Source organism: Rhododendron vialii, chromosome 6a, assembly GCF_030253575.1.
Source record: "Rhododendron vialii isolate Sample 1 chromosome 6a, ASM3025357v1".
Lineage (NCBI taxonomy): Eukaryota > Viridiplantae > Streptophyta > Magnoliopsida > Ericales > Ericaceae > Rhododendron > Rhododendron vialii.
In genome coordinates this window covers 10,319,841-10,343,148 of record NC_080562.1, presented here as the reverse complement: position 1 = coordinate 10,343,148, position 23,308 = coordinate 10,319,841, and the positions used below count along the sequence as shown (strand labels likewise).

General features: G+C 37.5%; 1 long non-coding RNA gene across 4 annotated transcripts; it reads right to left on the bottom strand.

Moving 5' to 3' along the window:
- Positions 1-17,350: 17,350 nt before the first annotated feature.
- Positions 17,351-21,036, bottom strand: LOC131331363 (uncharacterized). 4 transcript variants are annotated; one of them, XR_009201371.1, is made up of 5 exons: positions 20,447-21,036; positions 19,295-19,417; positions 18,965-19,018; positions 18,117-18,251; positions 17,351-17,549 (listed from the first exon to the last, which is right to left on the bottom strand). It is a non-coding gene; the product is annotated as an uncharacterized LOC131331363 (long non-coding RNA). The 4 variants fall into 4 exon arrangements; XR_009201370.1 differs by having other exon boundaries at positions 17,351-18,251; XR_009201369.1 differs by lacking the exon at positions 17,351-17,549 and having other exon boundaries at positions 17,829-19,018.
- Positions 21,037-23,308: the final 2,272 nt, after the last annotated feature.

Genomic DNA, 23,308 nt, shown 5'->3' with positions numbered 1-23,308 from the left:
GAAAACTACGTAATTCGGTGCTTGGTAGACTCACATAGAGCCGGCCCTGGGCATAGGCCCACCAAGCGACCACCTAAGGTCTTCCGTTTTGAGCTAAATAATTGAGCCCCAAAAAACAGGAATATATTAAATATTATGTATGTGAATTATTTTACAAGTAGGTTTATGTAGCATAGTACTAGTGAGGCATGCGTGTATTAAGTGTAGCAGCGCGAGGTCAAATCCTAGTGAGGCATGCATGTATTAAGTGTAGCAGAACAAGGTCAAATCCTAGCACATTTGGTTATGGTGACGCATTCGTGTATTAAGTGTAGCAGCGCGAGGTCAAATCCTGGTGAGACATGCGTGCGTGTATTAAGTGTAGCAGCGCAAGGTCAAATCCTGGTGCATTCGGTTTTTATCACAGTTTTCAAACTTTTGTACAAAAAAAAAAAATGGTTTTGAAACGGTTCTTTGGAGTCTTGAACTCCTGGCATGAAAATCTATTTTGCAGAATGAACACTTTGCCACAAAGCTACATGTGCACCCTTGTTTGTTGTGTCAAATAACATATAGATATACTAAAAAATGAGATGCCCCATTTTCAAATCCTGTCTGGAGCCTCGAAAATCCCAGGACCGGCCTGGACTCACTCACACGCTGGAACTATTTAATCCATGCAGCAGGATTTTCATTAAGAATATCTCTTCCATGATCTTTTTTTGAACATCTAGAAATTCATTCCATTCCAAATATTCAAAAGACACTTAATAGGATTTCAAGTTAGTGTCATTAATCCCTCCAAAATCAACGTCAAGAAGATAGAAATTATGAAAACACAGCAAAAATATCAACCCGAGGGATTGGCCTAGTGATCTAGACTTGAGACTTAGGGGTTTGCTTCCTCCTAAGCTTTTAGGTTCAAATCCTCTCAAGTGCTATCAAACTCCTTTAGGGCCAGCTCATATAGAGCTTCGATTTTAATTGGACTTCCTGCAAGTGGGTGGTAGCCAGGATTAGGCTCCCAAGACTAGTTGAGGTTCCCGTAAGCTAATTTAGACATCTGAGTTATCACACACACACATATATATATGTGTGTGTGTGTTTTCCAACCTAGATTGAACGACAAGCCAACTGCGAAGTATGAGTTTCTCTCTTTAAACCAGAGCTAATCTCTCTTAAAAAATACAACCTATCCGCCTTCGCTCTTGATGGATGTTTTCTTTCATCCCAAGCCTATTTTTCTCGCCTTCAATAACTTCTTTTCAGTGAAGGTTTTATCTCTCGATCTCTGATCTGAAAATTTCTTTGTGTTTTTCCCTCCTTTTTCTTTCTTTTGATTTCTCCTTATCATTGAGGTGTCGTTTCAGGTTTTGACAATGGTGGTGGTGATGGTCCTTTAACAAAACAAGGGGGGATGATAGTGCTCCAATGATGAATTAGATTGGTGGACTGGCTTGCATCAGTGCGAGGATGTGATTGTTGAGGATACCCAATGTCTCAAGTGTGTTTGATGATCAGTGTGGATTTTTATTTTGTGCATATGAGTGTCAATGAGGTGACCTATTCCATGTTTTAAGAGGTGGTAGTGGTGGTCTAGGTGTTTGTACCTTAGAAGACTACCCTCCATTATGGCTTTCTAATCCTTTGATTAATAAAGAGTAAGAATGCATATTACTTCTAGATGATTATCTTAGGTACCTTTATGACGCATCGGACTTAATAAAGAGATTAGTTGCGTACTAATCGAACGAATGATAAACTCGAGTCCACGAGAGAAAAAGACAAAGTCTAAATACTATTGATAAAAAGATGCTTAAACAATAGGTTACAATCTCTTTTATAGGAAAAAGGTGTAACCCTTGCAAAACCCTAACTCAAAAACAAAAAATTTCAAAATTTGGGGAAAATAATAAAATTGGAAAAAGACAAAGTCTAAATACTATTGATAAAAAGATGCTTAAACAATAGGTTACAATCTCTTTTATAGGAAAAAGGTGTAACCCTGGCAAAACCCTAACTCAAAAACAAAAAATTTCAAAATTTGGGGAAAATAATAAAATTGGAAAAAGAAAAAAAAAATAAGACTTTCCCAAAAAGAATCAACTTCTACGGAATTATATGCTAAAAGTTATTAACGAAACAAATATTTCCTAAAACGACAAAAACGTCCAATTGGAGGCCTAAATGAAGAAATTAGGCCGAAAAACACCATCAGTCACGACTCAGGGTGGTGAGTATTGATCTTAGCGCGAAATAAGTCAGCCCACCAAGTTTGAGCCCGATTCATGCTTGTCCGAAAGTTGTCAAATCGAGTAAGTTGCAATTAAACAACGTTTGAGTTTCCGAGTCTTCGACCGGTCCAATTGTAATACCCCTAGTCTTTAATTATGTTTTAACTTAATTATGTGATGTGTTTTAGGCTTAATATGTGAGTTATTGGACTTAATTTGCTAGCTAAATGAAATTGGAACATAAGTTGGTAAATAGCACACACACACTCAATAATTTTTCCTAAGCCTAGCAAAACAAAAACAAGGCCTCTACATTTTTTTCTTTGTTCTTATCAAAATATAGAGAGAGAGTGAGAGAGAGAAAGAATCGGTGGAAAAGAGGAAGAAGAAGAGAGAGAGAAAAATTGGGGGAAAAATCTTGCTTGGCTTGAAATTGAAGATTTAACTTGGTAATACATGTTTCTTTTACTTGATTCCATGATTTGTATGTTAAATTTCATATCTTAGGGTTTGAATTCATGCTTTAAATGTTTGATTTAAGTAGAATTTGAGTTTTAGGGTTGAATTCTTAAGGAACTCAAGAGCCTAACTTGAAATCCCTTGGATTGAGTGTTTCAAACTTGTTTTGATGCATGAAATTGATGTTCTTGGAGTAGCTCTTCTATATCTATGAGGTTGAGCATGATTAGTGAGGTTTTGATGTAAGTTAGAAGTAGTTTGGATGGGTTTAAGAGTTGAAAATTGCAGGAAGAACAAGAGGTAATTTTCTGAAAATCTGCAGAGTAGAAATTTCATATCTGCCCTGATTTTGTGGATTTTTTTTGAAGCAGTTCCTAAGCTCGAAAAATTATGAGATTTTTACTGAGAGTTCCTCTATGAGTCTTTTATCTATGGTAAAATTTTTGGGATCAGAATCAAAGTATTGAATTCTGTAAAAATTCGTGACCTTGCCGCACGAAGTTTCGGACTGTGCTGACTGCACAAACACATGTTAGGAAAATGGTCATATTTTTTAGCTCGAGCGATGAAATAGCGATCCGATTTCTGATTTTGAAACTAGATTCATAAACCTTAAAAAGTATGTGGAGTTTGTACCTTAGTTATTTCTGTGCAAAGTCAGATTTTAAGTTGAAGTTGATGAAATTGCAGATTCTGAAATTATTTCTTGAGATTGGTTGTTTAACTTCATATGTCTACCTTAAGATCTTATGTTCATAAAAATAGGTATTTTTAGCATCTTCTAATCATATTTTTATTGCCTAATTGTTTTAGGAAGCTCGGGTGGTTCATAGAGCCGAGGTGAGTGATTTAATACCTAAACACATGGTTTTGAACTTGTTTTCCCTATCGAGCTTTATTGAACATCTTTTATAAATTATGTACTCCATGGATAACAATGAAAGGTGGACCTATTTGTGAAATATTTGCGAATCTATTTAATGGCATTCCCAACGTCCGTTCTTGCAAGGGGACGGCTTAATGGCTAACAAGGGTGTTTGAAGTTGGTGTGTGTTTTGGGATAATGCATAGACGTCTGGCTTATCCACTACTAGGGACGCCCGGTAGCTTTTGAATTTTGAATAGCGGAATGTGCATTATATTTGGCTTATGGTTTTGAGTTCTTTGTTTTGAAATATTATCAAATTATTTTGCATTATCCATGGAAGGCATGTGAGTTAAATATTAATCATTCACACAAGCTTTGGCTTATGGATTTTCTTTTCCACCTTTCAGGAAGCGACGTGTAGTGTGGTGGCGTGTTTACTTTTGGGACGTGTTGTATTTTTTGTTGGAAACTTGTAGAACAGAAGTTTTGCTTGTAGACACTTAGTTTTGTGTATGGTTTGCTAGCTTTTGGGTTTGTAAGTAAGCACAACTCTGAGAGGTTTACCTTTTGATTTGTAAAACCTAAGTAAGACTTCGGTTCGTTATCAATAAAAGTTGTCTTTTGCTTCCGCTGTTATGTTTAATCCCTTTTGATTATCGCTTGCTTAGATGATATTTGATTTGTGATTTGGCCTTAGTGAGAAATCATTGGCATTTGTCATGATTAAGACCTCAAGGGGCGGGTCAGGGTCGTGACACCAATTGATCATGAAATTGAGTCTTCATGTGTTCTACATCACTTTATTTTCTCTCAATGAAGATATTCACTGTGTTCGGTTCCCCATTTTGAGTTTTTATTTCATAAAGTTGCTTTTGAATGCCAAATAGATGTGGGGCCAAAAAGAGTTTTCCAAGACCGGCAAAGACTACCTCTTTGACTTTAAAATCTGACTATTGAACCAGGTGGTGTACAGTAAAATTGGCCCCCACCACTCCCACCCTCCTCTGTCCTTTCCCCAGCTTTTCACCTGTTAATCAAAAACTTTGAAAAAAATCTTATTCTAATAAAAGTTGCCATTTGAAAATTCAATTTCAGAAAATGGATTCTATTGAAAAAAATGCAATTTTCAATTTCAAGCTTGCCTTTCCACCCTCCTACTCTGGTAGAACAGACATCTGTGAAAAGGAAAAAATAAGTTTGTTCAGAACAGTCATATCTGAATCCTGCAGTTCGATTCTCAAGAGAAGGAGAGAAGTCACACTATTGGTACCGACGAGTGTAAGGTGCTCGATTAAAACACCCATTTTCGTAGGCCCGACGAGGCCCCAATACAATTAAAAATTGAAATTGATACTTTATAAAAATAATTCTGATCCCAATAGTAGAACCTGTCTCAAATTCCATAAGCATACATCTCAATACATCAACCATTAATAATTAAAGTTCCAAAAGACAACTAACGAGGAATAAGATAACAGTAGCAACAACCACAATAAAACAGAACGTCATAGCAAGAATAAGCCACAGCGGAAAGGAAACTTTGCCTGGAGGAGTGTATTCCGATGACGACCCAGCCGCATCATCTAAGGACGGGAGAACAGGAGGTGGGACAATCTGCTCTACTTGGCCGGTGTAAGCCAACCAAGCATTGTATGCCTCATCCCATGAGGCAAATTTGTTATGCACAGCACTTGGGAACCGAATAACCTGATCACTACAAGCTGCCCAAGAATCGTAGATGCCTGGATTCCTCCCCACGAGCACAATATAGAAATTTTTCCCTCTCATTCCTATATCATTACGACGATAAATATGAACATGAGTAAAGTGTGTCAACTGAAGTGCACTAAAAACTGCAGATTTGAAGCAACTGAAGTGCACTAAAAACTGCAGATTTGAAGCCCAAATTAGAACAAAAAATAAATGTTTATGTTGAACCAAAGTGTTGATTTTTGTGTGTCATAACATGGACTCGGTATGCAACAAGTGTGTCAAGCAAAATGCAGCAACAGGGTACATTATTCAAGTGTCCAAAACCACCAAAGCAGAACTGGGTATATTACAGAAGCAGAGTTGGCCATAACTTGCACTAGATTTGCATACAACTTTGGAAAACAAACCTGCACCAGTGTAGCTTAATAGGTTTCATTGTTCAAGTTCCACAACGGCAATAGCTTAATAGATTTCCCAAATACACAATAAAACAAACCAACATAGCTTAATTTTTGGTGACACTTTCCAACATAAACATAAATATAACACCATTTTTCAACCATAGTGCACTAAAAAAGCAGCAGATTCACCATGAATCTATTCACCTCACGTAAATCAGAAATAAAATAGTCTCATAGTACAACTAGTTTAATTAAGATCAATCATCATAAGACTCCCACATCCAGTCAGCCAATTCAGTCCACCTTTGAGCCATCAATTGTGTGTTATGTGGCGACATGTTAAAGGGCTCTACCGAACCCACATTTGCCTCATTTCCTTCCTCGTTCTCTCCACCCTCCCATTGTCTATCGTCCTCAAACTCATCAAAAAATTCATCCCTTCTCATGTTCATTATTATCCAATTGTGAATAACACAATATGCTATTACAATTCCAGGTTGACAGGCTTCATTATAACTCGGCATGTGCTTAAGGATGGGGAACCTTGCTTTTAAGACTCCAAAGCATTGCTCTATCACATTCCTCAATAATGAATGCTTGTAATTGAACAACTCCATAGGCGTGTGAAACTCCGTATTATGCCCATTAAATTCCTCACTGTGATAACGTCTTCCTCGATAAGGAGCTAAATACCCCAGCATGTTTATATATCAAGCATCCACCAAATAGTACTTATCTAAAATGGTACAAGTTAGATTTTATTGGGTGCAATATTGATTGATTACAATCGAAAAGCTAATTACTATTACATACTGAGTGGGGGGTGCGGAAAGTTATAGCCTGGGGTCGTTACTGCTGATTGGAATACACGTCCATCATGGGCGCTTCCTTCCCAACCGGGCATCACAAAAGTGAACTTCATGTCGAAAGAACAAGCAGCCATAACATTCTATGTTATTATGGACTTCCTCCCGCGATACGCAACTTGTCTATGACGGAGTACCTAAGCTTCTATGTGGGTTCCATCTATAGCTCCAACACAATCCTTAACAAAATATAATTACAAAATAAGGCATAATTTGGCTACGGGAATTATTGGCAAAGGAACTAATTGAAGTATATTTATTTAATTAACCTGGAACCACGGTTAATATCTACCGTCATTTAATATTTCTGGCGGCGTTACATGAAGGTTAGGTGGTTGAATGATATGTGGTGCCAAGTTGCAAAGAGCACGACACATCCACTTGAAGTGGTCGCTTATGGTCAACGTGGATCGTTGGAACCGATCAACAGCCACTCGATAGCGTTGGGAATGGCCACATATGTATAAGAAAATAGCCAACGACTCCTCTAGGCAAATACATTTATGATCCCATTGTAGTTGGCCTCTAGCAACAAGTTCAGCCACCAATCCTCTAAACGTATATACATCGACACAAAGAACGTCTTTTATGGTTTGAGGGTGTCTTTCTAACAAAAATTTTGTGTACGCTTGACCAGTTAATTCACTGGTCCGTTGAGGCATTTTTTTTTTCATCTTCCATTAAGTCCAAAAATTCAAGATCAAGTATGTCGTCGTCATCGCTAGTAACAGCTTCATCCTCATTATGCCATGGATGAGTGCTGGATGACATGGGTGTAGGCTGGATGTGTACAATGGTTAGATAAATGCAATTCTAAAGCTTAGGGCATGGAGTAAGAATTCAACAAACTAAAGTGTTCCATAACACGAAAATTAGAAGTTACAAAAACAAACAATGGCTATCATATATCAAGTTAGATTCACTTCAACTTGTGCACGAGGAAAAGGAAACAACTGGTGAATGTTCAGAAAATGTCAAAGCCAACAAGGTTGTCATGCTATTGAGAGACCTAAAATGGTTCATATTTCTGGACTAACATGTGTTTCACGAACTCTGAAGTTTTTTCCTTCTGTTGTTTATATATGATTAATTTCTATGGCTCTCTGTCGCAGCTAAACTTCCCACAGTTTACCCCAGACCCTCCCCTCCCAAAGCACCTATAATAAGCAGACAAAAATAAAACAAAATCCTAACATCTCACCCAGAAGGACACGTTTGTTCTGTTTTCTACTGCCTATCCAAGAGATGATCATTTAGGATAGATATACTCCACATCATACATTTCATCCAATACCAATCCCTAGTTCTTACTGGAGATAAAGTGAAGACCAACCAGTCGTTATTGACTACCAAAATAGAACAGTCTACTTGTTTTCTTAGGAAAAGAAGCTTGTATACAGCAGAAGCATCCAAGTATTTGAACATGCTCGTATGAAAACTTTTTTGTCATTACCATTAACTCTAGCATCTTATCATGAAAACATTTGACATTACCTTGAGGCAAATGAAATGAACATTGCTTCATTATATAACAGAAACATGTCCAACACCTACAAAAGGTGCCTTTACCAACACATTTCATGGGACAACTCAGAGCTAGAGTTCATTCTAGATGCAGATGCACAGACACGTGTTTGATCCACTTCTCAAGCATCATCACCTCAAAAAAAGGAACGTATAGTAAAGCAGGTGCTAGCAGCGCAGCGGTATTAAGTTGGATCAAATACATATAGCAACAGTCCAATAATATTCACCATGTGATATCAGGCTATATCAAAATCAACACACGTTTTTCATCTCAACAAAATTCCAAGTATTGCAAGAGATATTACTAGAAAGGTGTGGAATGCAAGCTGCCACGTGCATTAGAAATGTCTCAACTACTTATCAATGAACTTTAAGCTACTACACAGCCAAATGGAGTTTGAAGTAACAGGAAACACAAAGCATATTAGAAGCGCAAAGCATATGATCATGACTCAACATTCCCAACAATCAACAAACTAGAGTGTCGCATAACATGAAAATTAGAAGTTCAAAAAAAAAAAAAAACAATGGTCACTAATGGCCTTCTTACACAACCACCTAATTGTCTATTCTTTCTAATTGGTCAATCCAGCTATAAGACCCAACCAATCATGTTATGCGACTTGTGATTCATGAACCCTTCCCTCCAAGAATGTCCTTATGCGACTTGTGATTCATGAACCCTTCCCTCCAAGAATGTCCTTCAGGACCCATCATAAGGCCATATGCCTTCCAATATTGTATATCCCCAACAATCCCTTGAATGTCATAAGGGCAACAATGGTTTCTTTTATGGTGAATTGTGGGGTTGCGGATTGTTGACGGTTGATAGTTAAAGCCTCATAGTGCCCTGCCTTTCTTTCATTAACAAGTGTCACACTCTCATAAGCATGAATTTGCTCACCCCTAACTTGTTTTGAAATGCTCCCACCACTCCCATTAGATTTTCGCTTTCGTGAGTCAGTATACATGCTATTGCCCCCCACCCCCCGAATGGACTTTGGCAGGCCAAACATGGCTCACTCTTCATCGGAAGTGGCTGCACCAAGGGTACCAGGTTGTGCGAAGGCACCGGTCGCCATAGAGTTGTGGAGAAGTTCATCCAACAACTCAAAATAGTCAATACCTTTATTGCGAAGTTTCTCATTCTTACTATTGGCTACATGGAATATAGGTAATGGGAAATGTTTGTTCGTATATCGGGGCAAAAGGGAAGCTACTAATATTACTAACCATGAAATAAAACACTTAGGATTAAATACCTTAATTATTTCATCCCAAACACCAGCAGGAGCTGTGACAGTTTTAAGCTCTGCATCCCAACCCAATCCTGTATGAACTTTTACTAACTGCTTGAATAACCTGTAAGGTGCTTTGAGGCATTCTAACTTTTGTTGCATTTTAGTGATGCTATACTCGGTTCTAAGAACATGGCGTGTGAATTCTTTGTGGATAGAAGTCCATTGGTGTTGATTAAATGTTCTTGTCTTACGTGTGTTCACACTTTGTTCTTTGTTTGCTTCTTCAAGGAGTATTTTGAGAAATATCTCCTCATTGGCATAACTCCACATGTCTACATCAATTTTTTGCGGTCCATGGTGGCCTAACAGTTGGGACAAATGATTTGCAACATAAACAATTAGAAAATGTATATTACGGAAATAAAATATGCTACCTAGGGCCATACACAAAGGGGAGAGAGATTTGTAAATCCTTTATCAATTGAACGTTGTTTTTGCTTGTATAAGAATTGGCTAAAGAAGTAGGAGAGGGGGAACTTCGCTTCCTCTTCAATGGCTGGCTCCCAGGTGGTTTACATTCAAAGGGTTTGTCCCCTAAAATGAACAAATGAAACAACACTAACATTCAATCAATCAAAATTGGATACCTCATCCAACCAATTTACAACAAAGTTAATAAGAAAAATAAGAACTGGAAAAAAAAAAAAACCATACTGGAAAACCATTACATCAACTTACAGTGACAGACGAAAATGGGAGCTCAACCTCCGTATCACCAAATAAAAAAAGTTTTACACCTACGTAAAAAAATCTAGATGGTTTTTTTGCTGTTGAAGTAAATATCAAGAGTATATATAACAGTTAAGTAAAAACGAGTATCCAAAAGCATCAGAATCTGATGGTGGAGGCCGGGACATAAAGTAGAATAATAAGAATTATTTCAGCAGCAAATCTACACTATATGTGTGTGTCCTAATTTATCTGCTATTCAACAAGCCATGAAAAATTAACGTCTACGAATTCAATTGCACACACACAGAGTACACCGAAAAATCACAGAAAATCCACAAGTACATCAAAAAATCAGCCTACTACTTAAGTACATCAAAAAATCCAGCCTACGGTGACCTGAATCTTTTCTTTTCTAATTTCAAAATTTTTGTACTTGTGAAAAATCACAAAAAATCCGTTATTTTCTACCCCAATTTTTTCGAACCCCATGACTTGGCCGAAGTGGATTTTTCGAACCCCAAACTTCTGCATTTGGGCGAAGGCCGTAGGAGATCTTTCACATGATTTTGGGACTTTAAAAAAAAATCTGGTGTAAACCGATTGGAAAACAGCCTATTGAAAAATTTCTACTGTAAACCGATTGAAAATTTTCTACCACATGATTTTGGGACTTTAAAAAAAAATCTGGTGTAAACCGATTGAAAAACAGCTGATTGAAGAATTTCTAGTGTAAACTGATTCAAAAATTTCTGCTGTAAACCGATTGAAAATTTTCTGCTGTAAACCGATTGAAAATTTTCTGATTTTGGGACGAAACAGCTGATTGGAAACATAAAAAATTTGGGACGAAAACCCTAATTGTGGGGTTTTTGACCCAATTGAAACAATAAAAATTCAAGAAACCATTCAATTTCAGGTGTATTTACCTCTACATCTTCGAATCTTTGTTGACCGGAGAAGCCATTTGCTACATCTCAAGGAGGAATTCGTTGGGTCTTCCGTGGTGGCTGGATTTGGTGTTGGTCTGGGCTCCCCCCTGGGATGCAGTCCACCTCCTCATTTATGCAACCAAACCCTTCAAATTAGGTCTTCCAGCTGGTTTGAGAAGATGTTTGAGAAGATGGGTCTTTAAGTTTATAGCTACAGATTCACAAAGCAACTTCGAGACCTGGGGAAGAGGCGAAGGCGTGAGATTCATTCTCTGCGCGAGATTCGTTCTCTGTAGACTTTAGAAAATAGAGGCTTGTGGAGGTTGGGATGAAAAACTTTGGTGACAGAGATGGGTTGGGAAGATGTAATTGAAGAGAGAGATGGTTGGGACAGAGGAAGCAGAGATTCGTTCTCTGCATCCCCAGCCATAAAAGAGTTTAGCTGTACATGGAGGGATGAATTTTCAAGAGAGAGATGAGTGGTTGGGATGAATTTCAAAAGAGAGATGAGTGGTTGGGATGAATTGCCGAGAGAGAGAGATGAGTTGGGAGTAATTGAAGAGAGAGAGGGTTCCGGGACAGACTTTTCTCCAACTTGCCAACTAGGTCTTTAACCGTCCCTTTTTCTTTTTTTCTTTTCTGGTAAGTCTTAGTCAGGGGTCCTACTTATTTTTGAAAGAACTCATCCAATCACATATTTTTACATTTTAACTCAAAATTTTCAATCCAAAATTGTAAACCAAACAGAACGACTCGTTCCACCTCCTCATTTATATAACCAAACCCTTCAAATTAGGTCTTCTAGTTGGTTTGAGAAGATGGGTCTTTAATTTTACAGCTACAGATTCGCGAAGCAGCTTCGAGACCTGGGGAATAGGCGTAGGCGTGAGATTAGTTCTCTGTAGACTTTAGAAAATAGAGGCTTGTGGAGGTTGGGGTGAAAAACTTTGGAGATAGAGATGGGTTGGGAAGACGTAATTGAAGAGAGAGAGAGAGATGGTTGGGACAGAGGAAGCAAAGATTCGTTCTCTGTATCCCAAGCCATAAAAGAGTTTAGCTGTACATGGAGGGGATGAATTTTCAAGAGAGAGATGAGTGGTTGGGTTGAATTTCAAGAGAGAGATGAGTGGTTGGGATAAATTTTCGAGAGAGAGATATGAGTTGGGAGTAATTGACGAGAGAGAGAGAGGGTTACGGGACAGACTTTTCTCCAACTTGCCAACTGGGTCTTTAACCGTCCCTTTTTCTTTTTTTCTTTTCTGGTAAGTCTTAGTCAGGGGTCCCGCTTATTTTTGAAATAACTCATCGAATCACATATTTTTACATTTTAACTCAAAATTTTCAATCCAAAATTGTGAACTAAACAGAACGATTGCCATTTTGAAAAAAAAAAAAAAACCCTAGACTCAAAGTCCATACTCTATAACACAATTTTTTTTAATGGCGAAAAAGAAATTTTATTAACCCTTAAAGATGTTACAAAGATTAACAAGAACAGAGAGAGAACATAGTGTCCAATCCGAAACCCAATCCCTAGGTTGGCAAGATGCCAACCAAGGAAATACCAATATGGAACAAGCCCAAACACTTGAAAAGCCTAAAGTCCGAATACATGGGACAAGCCCAACAATTAAAATAGGAAGGACACAGCCCAAACACCTAAATGGCCTAAAAACCCAGATTACAAAGGACAAGTCCAAACATTTAAGCTTGATCGCGTCAAAATCAAGATAAATTTAACCTGTAAAATATGCAAATGGATTTAGTAGTAAAGCAAGAGTACGGGTGTCGATCCACAAGGACTAGGAATTTCCTCAATTATAAGAACTGACTTTCAAAATAATTAAAAGGCAGAGATTTTGGTGATTTAAATTATGACCTAAATTTACTGAAAACAAGAGGTTTTAGATTTTTATCAAATGAAAGGAAGATTTAGGTTATCTGTCATAACCCGAAAAATTACACAAATTACATGTATGATTACCGCGAAGTTTATTCAAAAAATCGAGACCGGAGTTAGTCTCAGAATAATTTGTTTGGGCCACAATAATTTCTTTAGAATTTTCTGAAATGAAACCCGGATTGCGCGATTGAAACGAGACTCGTTTTTGTGTCCGCGTGGGAATTTTCCCAGCTGTCAGCCTAATTTGGAGAGTTTCTTGATATGGGGATGGGTGCCACCCCATTTATTTCACCTGTATCTTGTCTCTCACCCGCCACCGTACACCTCTCACTCACTCACACACACACACACACTCTCTCTCTCTCTCTCTCTCTCTCTCTCTCTCTCTCTCTCTCTCTCTCTCTCTCTCCTTCCTGCCGACATCTCACTCTTCCCTATATCTATCTCATTCTCATTCACTTTTTCTTTCATAAACCCACTCACCTGCACCACTTCCAGCTACCAACAACACCATCGCCACCTCCTTACGGCATCACCACGCCTCACCACCACCACCTCCGGCACCCAAAACCACCCCTTTTTCTCTCTTGATCCAGACGTTGATCAATAATTTTACTACGGTAAATATTTGCTGTTCACGCTTCAGATGTGAGTAATTACGAATACACTATGTTTACACAATTATGACTTAGAATGATGCATACATGATTATGTGTTTAAAAGCATCAAACCTCACATGGATTTATTAAAATTGGACGGCTTGCAAGGAAGCGTCACTTTTAATTGAAAAGGAATTCTGATTATTGATAATCGAGATATTGAATATGATGTTGTGATTGAATTGCTTAAAGAGAAGCAACTAAAGTTAAGGGATGAAATTCCTTTAAAGAGAAAGGAAACCAAGGTTATCGATCGGTATCGAAACATTTGAACGTTGAGTTTGGTCATTATGAGGATTATTGCCGAGTATTCTAGGGTCTTGATATCATTACCCAAAACTACCCAATCATTGCTGGTGTTCCGTTCATAAAATGACTTTGCATGCTAAATTGTGGAAACTTAGTATATCGTAATTCTCACTAAAATGTTTTGTGTTTATAAAACATTTCAGGACGTACGTGGTTAAATAATTGACTAGTCTCTCTAGTCTTTCCTGCTGATGACGTTGCTGTTTCAATTTCGGTATTGTAATATGTTGAAGAAGTTTGTGAAACCTAGTAAAATAGTTTGTATTTGGTGCGGCCTATAGTAGTGCCCACAAATTGTAAAATAAAGCCTATAGGCATGTTTGTTGTACTATCACTTATGACAGCTCTGAATGTATGTAATGAAGTTTTTAAATCTACCGCTTTCGCATTTTTAAGTTAATAAACTCATTATTTTTAGAAAGAAATTTACAGACGTAGTACAAGATGGCCATTGGTGATTCCTTTTCACTGGTCGATCATGTATTCCTACCCTATGGGTTTGGGTCGTGACAGTATCAGATCCACCACTAAATCTATAATCAATGGTTTGAGGTATTTTGTACTAATTTCATAATTAGGTCAATCAATGTGGTAATGATGTATTCTAGCTACAAGCCAAAATACTATCTTTCAAGAAGTTCTTCTACATGTAAATTAAGAACAAACCATCTTTGATTAGGCACGGACTGTCCACGCTAAACTAACACTAACTAGGGTCATGGGCACAACCCGTCTTCTCATGAGCATGGTTTGTCTTAACTTACAATATACTAGGTGGCGTGAAAACAATTGTATAACCTTTTCATTTATAATCACAGAAAATAAACACATGGTTGAGATTTGGCAATGAAAATTGATTATTGAGACAACCCTCTGGATTATACAATCACCACATTTAATTGATCTAATTACAAAATAAAAGAAACTATAGATACAAAGCCAGGGCTTACCTACACCCTAAGCTGATGGTTTAGTTGGCCATTTTTGGAGTGGAACAGTGGTTCTAGGCAAAATAGAAGGCTTTTTGGAATTTTTCCTCCTCCCCCCTCCCTTTGGACGGATACCCATATATAAACATAATAGGTGGTTCGCGTGTGCTAGCACGCGAAAATGTCGTGCCTGTGATGTTTCAAGGCAAAAATCTCGTGCCTGTGATGTTTCAAGAAGTAGTGAAGCACCAAAAAAATCATGCAAAATCCAAAAATTTAAGCAAGGACCATGCATGCCATAACTAAAACACATTTGCAAAATAGGATTCTATAAATCACATTAGAGAGCAAACTATACGCCAGAGCATGTTCTAGTACATATACACATTCAAAAGAAATGAGTTCACGGCTTCGAGCATAAAGCCAATCATAGACATAGTTTTGGTTCATTTCTACTACAGAAATCAAATACCATGATTCAGAGATTGTTAAGGAATTTCTTAGGCAAAAACACCAATGTTTTCCAATAAACAGAGTATATACATATTTACACAGTTTTTATACATCGTCTCAATACATTCATCTACATCAAGAACGAAAAATCTAACTTCATAGTTTGGCAACATCACAATGAAGATGTAATCAAAGAACTAAGACCTCGATGGCCTGGATCTTGATTTCCAATTCAACGAAACATATCTTGAACATCAGAAATGTTGAACACAGAATAGAAAAAATCAAGGACCAGAAGACAACAAAGATTATAAGAGGTACACAGGTAAGTTGAGTCCTTTCAGATTTCAAAGTTTAGCCCGAGGAGTCATGTTTTGATGTTGGAAAATTTGAGCAAAATATTGAGCGGTTCCACCATCTGCAGTCATGCTTCTTTCTCATAGCCCTGTCAGAAGATTGGTTCTTAAGACTACAGGCATAATGCGTTGATTAAGGGGAGTTGCTTTCTAGCCCTGGCCAATATCGTCACTTGGTTGGTAAATTAAACTATCTTACTATTACACGTCCAGATATCTCATTTGCAGTTAGTATTGTGAGTCAGTTTATGTCTGCTCCACGTCTTCCACATTGGGAGACTATTCTTAGAATTGTAAAGTATCTCAAGGCTCATCTAGGACCTGATTTGTTTTATTGAGCTAATAGTCACTTACGTATTGAGGTTTTTACTGACTCTGATTGGGCAAGAGGACCTTCTGACAGGAGATCCACTACAGGATATTGTGTTTTTCTCAATGAAAACTTTGTCAACTAGAAGAATAATAAACAAACAGTGGTTGCACGCTCTAGTGCAGAGGCAAAATATAAAGCCATGACCCACACGACATGTGAGATTATATGGGTGCGATCTTTTCTTGAGAAGATAGGATTTAGTGTGCAATTGCCAATGAATTTGTATTGTGATAATCAGGCAGCAATTCACATTGCATCCGATCCAGTATTTCATGAGAGGACTAACCATATTGAAATTGATTTTCATTTGGTGCGTGAGAAATTAGCTGGTGGTGTGATAGCGACTCCCTTTGAGTCTACAAGCGCTCAGTTAGTTGACATGTTTACTAAGTCATTGTTTAAGCCACGATTAGAGTTGTCATGTAACAAGCTGGGACTTTGTAATATCTATTCTCTAGCTTAAGGGGGAGTGTGGGAATATTTGAGTAGTTGTTATTTCTTATCTCACATTGGTTGAACAAGTCGTGTATCAAGTTATCTATTAATATAAATAATGAATCTTTGTGTTAGGGTTAATTAACACCCTATACACTTTTCCTTTTTTCTCTTACAATAACAAATCCCAACACTCCCCCACACGTACAACCCCCGACTCGCACATGGAGAAATAAACATAGGATCCATAACCACTTGGATCACAACACACAACGGTGCACTTATGGCACAAATAAGGAGGAACAAATTCTCCAAAACCCTAACTCTGATATCATGTTAATATATTAGAGAAGAAGAGATATTTTATTAATTTCGATATTAACATGTACTTAGGCTCTTGTATTTATACAAGAGTGGAATCCTAAAATATGGAAACAAAATCAAATCATATACTATGGAAAGATAATCAAATCCTCGATCCTAATCAATTACAATTGATTCTATCAACTATAATCAATCACAATATTTTCATTATTCTAACAATACTATGTTAGATTTCTTGAAGGATTCCAACCTAAAACCAATTGGCAATTGGTGGAGTAACCTTTAGAATATATTAACCAAGCCTGTGTGGCTTAAATGAGTAATGTGAGACAAGTCTAACACGCTCCCCCCCCCCCCCCCCCCCCCCCCCCCCCCCCCCAACTGCAACCCAGATGCACGTAGAGGTGACAGGCTAGGAGATCAGGAGCTGAGCGATTGACTCAAGCGATAGAGATGACAGAAATTTTCCAACGAGATGTGATGCCACCCAAGACCTAGCTCTGATACCTTGTTGTAAGAGAAAGAAGGAAAAATGTATAAGCACGTAGAGGTGACAGGCTAGGAGATCAGGAGCTGAGCGATTGACTCAAGCGATAGAGATGACAGAGATTTTCCAACGAGATGTGATGCCACCCAAGACCTAGCTCTGATACCTTGTTGTAAGAGAAAGAAAAAAAAAATGTATAAGGTGTTAATTAACCCTAACACAAAGATTCATTATTTATATTAAGAGATAACTTGATACAAGACTTATTTAAAGAATGTGACACAAGACATAACAACTACTCAAATATTTCCACAATCTCCGGCATGCTTCTTGTCTCTCAATTGACAAAATGTGCGAGAAAGCTCCGAAAACCTGCAATTATAGAACAACAATAGAGGAGAACTTTAGGAATTGGAAGATAAATTCCTTTACAAATAAATTGCTAGTTGGCAGGGGTAGACCAAAGTGTAGTTGATTTATTCTAAGTGTTTAAAACTTGATCCTTGTGTTTGTTTCTCATTTTTTAGGATGTGTTAAAAAACAAAGCAAATACAATGCTTAGTTTTCACCCAATCTACCCATCCCTCTTGAAGCCCATTTTGAAACACCAACGGCAAGGCATCAATTAGGAAGCCCTTTTTTTCCCCCCCATTTTTCTTTTCTTTTATTCTTTATGTCTTCGTGCTCCATCTGGTAGGAACCGGTCCAAAAGACGGGCTCGAGATATCAATGATAAAATATGAAATCTCAAGAATAAATTTAATGTGCCTTCACAGCAAAGAACAAAAAAATAAATCTAACTAAACGCGGGAAGAAAATAGAGAAGTCACCACAAACTTAGCAACTGAGAGGCAAGATTGACACCCCTTTGTAATTGTAGTGAGCTATAGCATAACAAGAGCTTAAAACTTGAGGGCAATGATGATTTTTTGCACTTACATGGCTTGCTAACATATATATAACATCAAGTTATAAGTAGAATTTTAACTATGGCAGAAGCACGATTATCCATGGCTCTGTGATGGTTGTCCTGTTGTGACCTTGTAGAAATCGCTTATACCCCTGTGGCAATACCTACGCAATAATCATGGCATCATTATTAAACCAAATGTTGACTCTATCAATGGCATCTTTCACTTTTTATATGGATGAAAAATGAATTTGCTAGTCCAGAAACACAATGATAGTTAAAGTTGAACAATTTCTAGACTATTTCATCATCGTTGTAGTTGTTTCTTCTAAATCCATGTTGAATGCATTTTATTTTTAGTCTTCAATATTAGCAAAGAGAAAAGCAACTATATTTTCCATTTATTAGTTCAAATCAATCTAAAGTAGTTAGAAACAAGTGTAGTAGTTTGCAGAATGGAAAGTGCTTTATCTATCCAAAGTGGTTTCTATCAAATTAAGTCGTCCTTATATGCAATGGTTATAAAATTAATTAATTTAATAACACGCTAAATAGTAGTGTGAAGCAGAAATTAGCCAAAACTTCAATTTCTATTTCCGGTAGCCATAGCTCAGGTTTGTCCCTAAGAAGATTTATTGAGGGTGCAAACCAATACATACCCAAAGAGAATCAAAGAAATTGTACAGTCCTAACTGAGTGGGGCAGGACTCTGTCTACCACACGAAAGGGTACAAACACTCAGGGAAGTACAATAACATGTCTAATCTATTTTTGTTAAGAGTTCAGATCACCCAAAAGCTCCAAAACATTCAAAACCCAAGAGAGAACTCGACAATAAGAGCAATAAATTTGGTAACCGTGACAAGAATTTCCATACCTTTGCCATTGCTCCAAAAACTAAACACGACCATTTCTACATGAATGAAATAAGCTGAAACCAGAAAATATTGAAGAATCACTACAACATTGACTCAAAGACTATTAAAAATTAAAAGCTAGGTAAAAAAAATAAAAAATACAACCCTTAAGATAATTCAAAAATTAAATACACAAAAAAAAGAGAAAGAAAGATAAATCACCGGTAAACTAAAATGCACAAAATCTCAAAAACTAGAAATCCTAACTGAAACAACTAATGATGATCAAAGAATAGCTCAAATAGATCAGCACCTAAATTAATCAACACGCATTATGAAATAAAACTTACATTAGTGTGATGATTTCGTAGTGACATTATAGACATTCCAAATAATTCATGGTCTTTCAGGAATAAGATTTCTCCATGAATGGGTATAAAATGTTGTGGTTTCAAAATGCTCATCACTCTCTCCTTCAAAAAATAAACTTGTTATTTAGAACAGTCCATTAAAACCAATTTAAGAGGTTTGACAACAATAAGGATAAGGAAAAAGGAACCAGGAACTGGACACATTTACTATAGTTCATCTCATTAGTACAAATAACAAACCCAAGAAAATCCAGATAAAGAGCCAATAGATTTCACTACCATTGATACATACAACCGCACAACCCCTATTGTAGCCAAGAAGGAGTCGATCGATAAACCACAAAGCCTCTTTGCCTCTCATCTCACTAGCAAATCGAAATAGAACAAATAGGCCTTTTTGAACCAATTCCCTACAGACGAAGACAATAACATGCATGAGAGGCCAAAATGTTAACGAAGCTGACAAAATTCATGCATAGAATCTAACATATTAGAAACCAAGGGCCTGGGGAATTTTTACAGGAAAGATGAATACGAATTTGAACCCTTTCCTAATTGGTCTGACGTAACTCATTTTCATTTCTTTATATTTATCTTCTCATCAATACCAAAAGAAGTGAGATGTGGTGGTAGGAAAACCTTATCGGACCATATAATGTATAACATCACTGACCATATTAGGCAACCCATGCCTGAATATAGAGGAAAACAATATATAATCAATAATAAATTAAATTGGCTATGCAACTCTAACAATTTAAAGGAGTGAGAATTATAGGAATTTACAAATATTTAAAAGCTAATAAGGCTGAAAACCAATCTCTAGGATTCCTGTTGAAAACTTCATATACAATACTCATTTATTTTTTTAGAACAAAAAACTGTTAAGCTTAAGGTTGATCCACCAATTCTGGTCAAATCTAACCATTCATAAACCGGATCAGTCGGCAGGGACTCTTGAATACAAGCCAAGAAAATCAATATATAAAACCATCGGAACCCTAGATCAATAACGAAAAGACCTTAAACACGAAACTCTGCACACACATCAGTCATACGACTCATACCAAACATCATGCAAACCCCACCGACGAACACAAATCGTTTAAAACACCAAAAAGGGGGGCAAACCTTTTGAGGAAGAGCAATAGTCCAGAAAAGGCAAAGAACTTCTGGTTCGAAGAGAGAGAAAGAAAGACTCTCTACTGATACAACACCAAAGCACCTAAACCTGTAGCAAACGATGCAACAAAAAACCCCCAAAATCGTCAAGGCACTCGCAGGGGGAAAAAACCCCAAAATGATTGTTCTGAAAAGAAACCTTACCACTTCGGAGATCAGCAAAAATTTGGAAAAGACAACCAAAAACTAATCCAGAAAGGGAAAAATCAAAACCCATTATATATCATCAAACTATACCCAGATTAGAAGACCAAAAAACCTACACAAAATGCCTTGGAAAAAAATTTCTCTACTGATGCTCGATGCCCCTTTGGATCACCCTGTCAAATATGCCGCAGGTCCAACATCTCTTCCTCTTCCTCTCCCTCTCCCTCTTTCCCTGAGTTTCTCTTGCAACGTGGCCACAAGTGGTCCACAAGAAGGCTGGGATTTTTTGACAAGCAGAATGACACAATTACTCCAACAACAAAACAGATGGCTGCCCGGGCACAATTGAAAAAATCAGCAAAAATTGGCAACCCATCCAATTTGGCTTTAATTCTCATAGTTTTAAAGGTTTAGATGGAAATGAGTGTACGCATGAGTGAGGGTGTCGGCTGAGAGAGCTGAGAGCAAAATGATCCAGTATGGCGCGCACATGAGACTTTGAGAAATGAATAAATGGCCGAGATCCAAAGCAAAGCACAATCGGGCATACAGACCGTCACCACGTGGCCTATGGAAGCTCATTCATTACTGCTGAATTAAACCCATCCCAGCAATAAATATGTTGTCGTCCATTATGATAGGACCAAGAGCTGGAAAATTATCCAGTGCATTGCGCCTAGGTGAGCAAAGAGATCAATGGTCCAGATGAGAAGTCAAACTAACGATGGGATGATCCAGCGGATGAAAATCTGCCACGTGGGTGTATACTTCACTTCGGCAAGCATAATACGTAGAATTTTGCCACTGGCTTTTCAGGCGTATTTAAAGCTTGAAGCAATTGGATCTGACATTGGGTAGTTATAATTCAATGAGCACCACCAATTTCCCTTTTTTTTATAATTCTTTCCACTGTCAATTTCCCATTATTTATTCTTTTAACCTTTGCACTTCAAACATTTCCTGGCACTTGGAATCAGACCACGTGCATGGCTGAAACAAGAGCGGCTCATTTTGTGCGCGCGAGTGGTCAACTTAATTTTTGGTGCCAACAGATATACTTTATATTAAATTACTTGAAACCAATAAAAACATACCTCACGCGCGACGCGCAATATTATCTAAAACATTAATAATAACTATAATAACATGATTAACGTGATAGATTAAGCACAAGAATATATGATACAGAAAAGCTACGTGCACAGCAGTTTATATACAGCAGCTGTGCACAGATCCTATTTTCTCTCGGTTCGGATCGCACAAAGATGATCGGAGCCGCTCATTTTGTTCTAAATATGTCGTTTAAAGTCTCTGTAAAAAATGAGTTTTGTTCGATATCGTTAGAGGCGTTAACAAAACACCCAAAATCACTTCAGACAATGTGCACGTAGCACAGCTCTATATAATATCATGTGCTTATCAAAGCCCAATCAAGACTCACAGCACCCCCAGCCAGTACCGCCGACTTCACCGCCCACCATCACAGGGGCAGACCGCCACCCAAAAAGCAGACAGATCGCCATCGCTGCCCCACGAAGGATGCGCCCTCGGAATAACTAAGGATGCCTATTGTTTTCACAGGTTGTCATTCGTGTGCGTATTCTGCGAAATCATTCAGGGAGAGATTCCAATTCTTTCAATTTTCAATCTGCACAAATTAAGCATAAGGTTGAGCGTCATATTTCAATTTTCATGACATGGTGGCCAGTATGTTAGTTTTGCTTTCGTGATGAATTTGGTTGTAGCACTTGAGCAAATAATCGATTCGGTAAAATCTTGAAGAAAGTTGCTAAATTACAGAGTTTGAACACTTGTGATCGCAAGTGGAGTGGAGTGCAGTTGGTGTCTCCTTTATACTTCCATGTATATGTATATGGACAGGGTTTAATTCCCGTAAGCATCCATCCCCCTCCCCAAAATCCCTTAGGATAGAATAGATTAGAATTAACAAAATGAAAAAAAAAAAGAAAAATTTACTTGTGATCAGCCCAAGAAAAAATAGCTTCTTTTAACAATTATATATAACTTTCTGTGTGGGTTTGGACAATTATGATCTAGAAAAACAGAATCTAAAGTCACCACCACACGACTAGTGGGCTCACTTCGGATCCCACAAAAATACATAAAAATCTTCATAAATTTTAAAATAATTTTTTATGTGATCCTGTAAAAAATCAACTCAAACGGATAGCGGCAGGTGTGTTTTATGTATATTATTCTGTATTTTTTTCAGACCCTACTAACCGTGCAATGCCCGTAGCACGATGCAAAAAAATGCTCTAGAAAAAGTAAATTAACGTTGGTAGATTATTGGCTTTTTTTCTTGCTGATTAATCAGACATGCTAATCAAACAAAATTAAAAGCAAAAATGGGATTGACATGCTAGTCTCAATATATACTAATTTTGACTTGAATTGTATTAAATTCCTTATTAGTTGAGGGAAGAATCCGCAAGAATTGTTTTCGCTTGAAGTTTAAGGGTTTGGACAAAAATGAATCAAACTGATCACAAGATATTAGTTTGTAATATTTGGCTCGGAGAGAAACTTATTCATGGTGGCTCCGCACAATCTCAGTAGTCCAAAATAATATCTCCGCACAATTTTGGACTGCTGGGATTGAGCGCCTTAAACTTTATTTACTATTCCTCCGTAAATAAAATT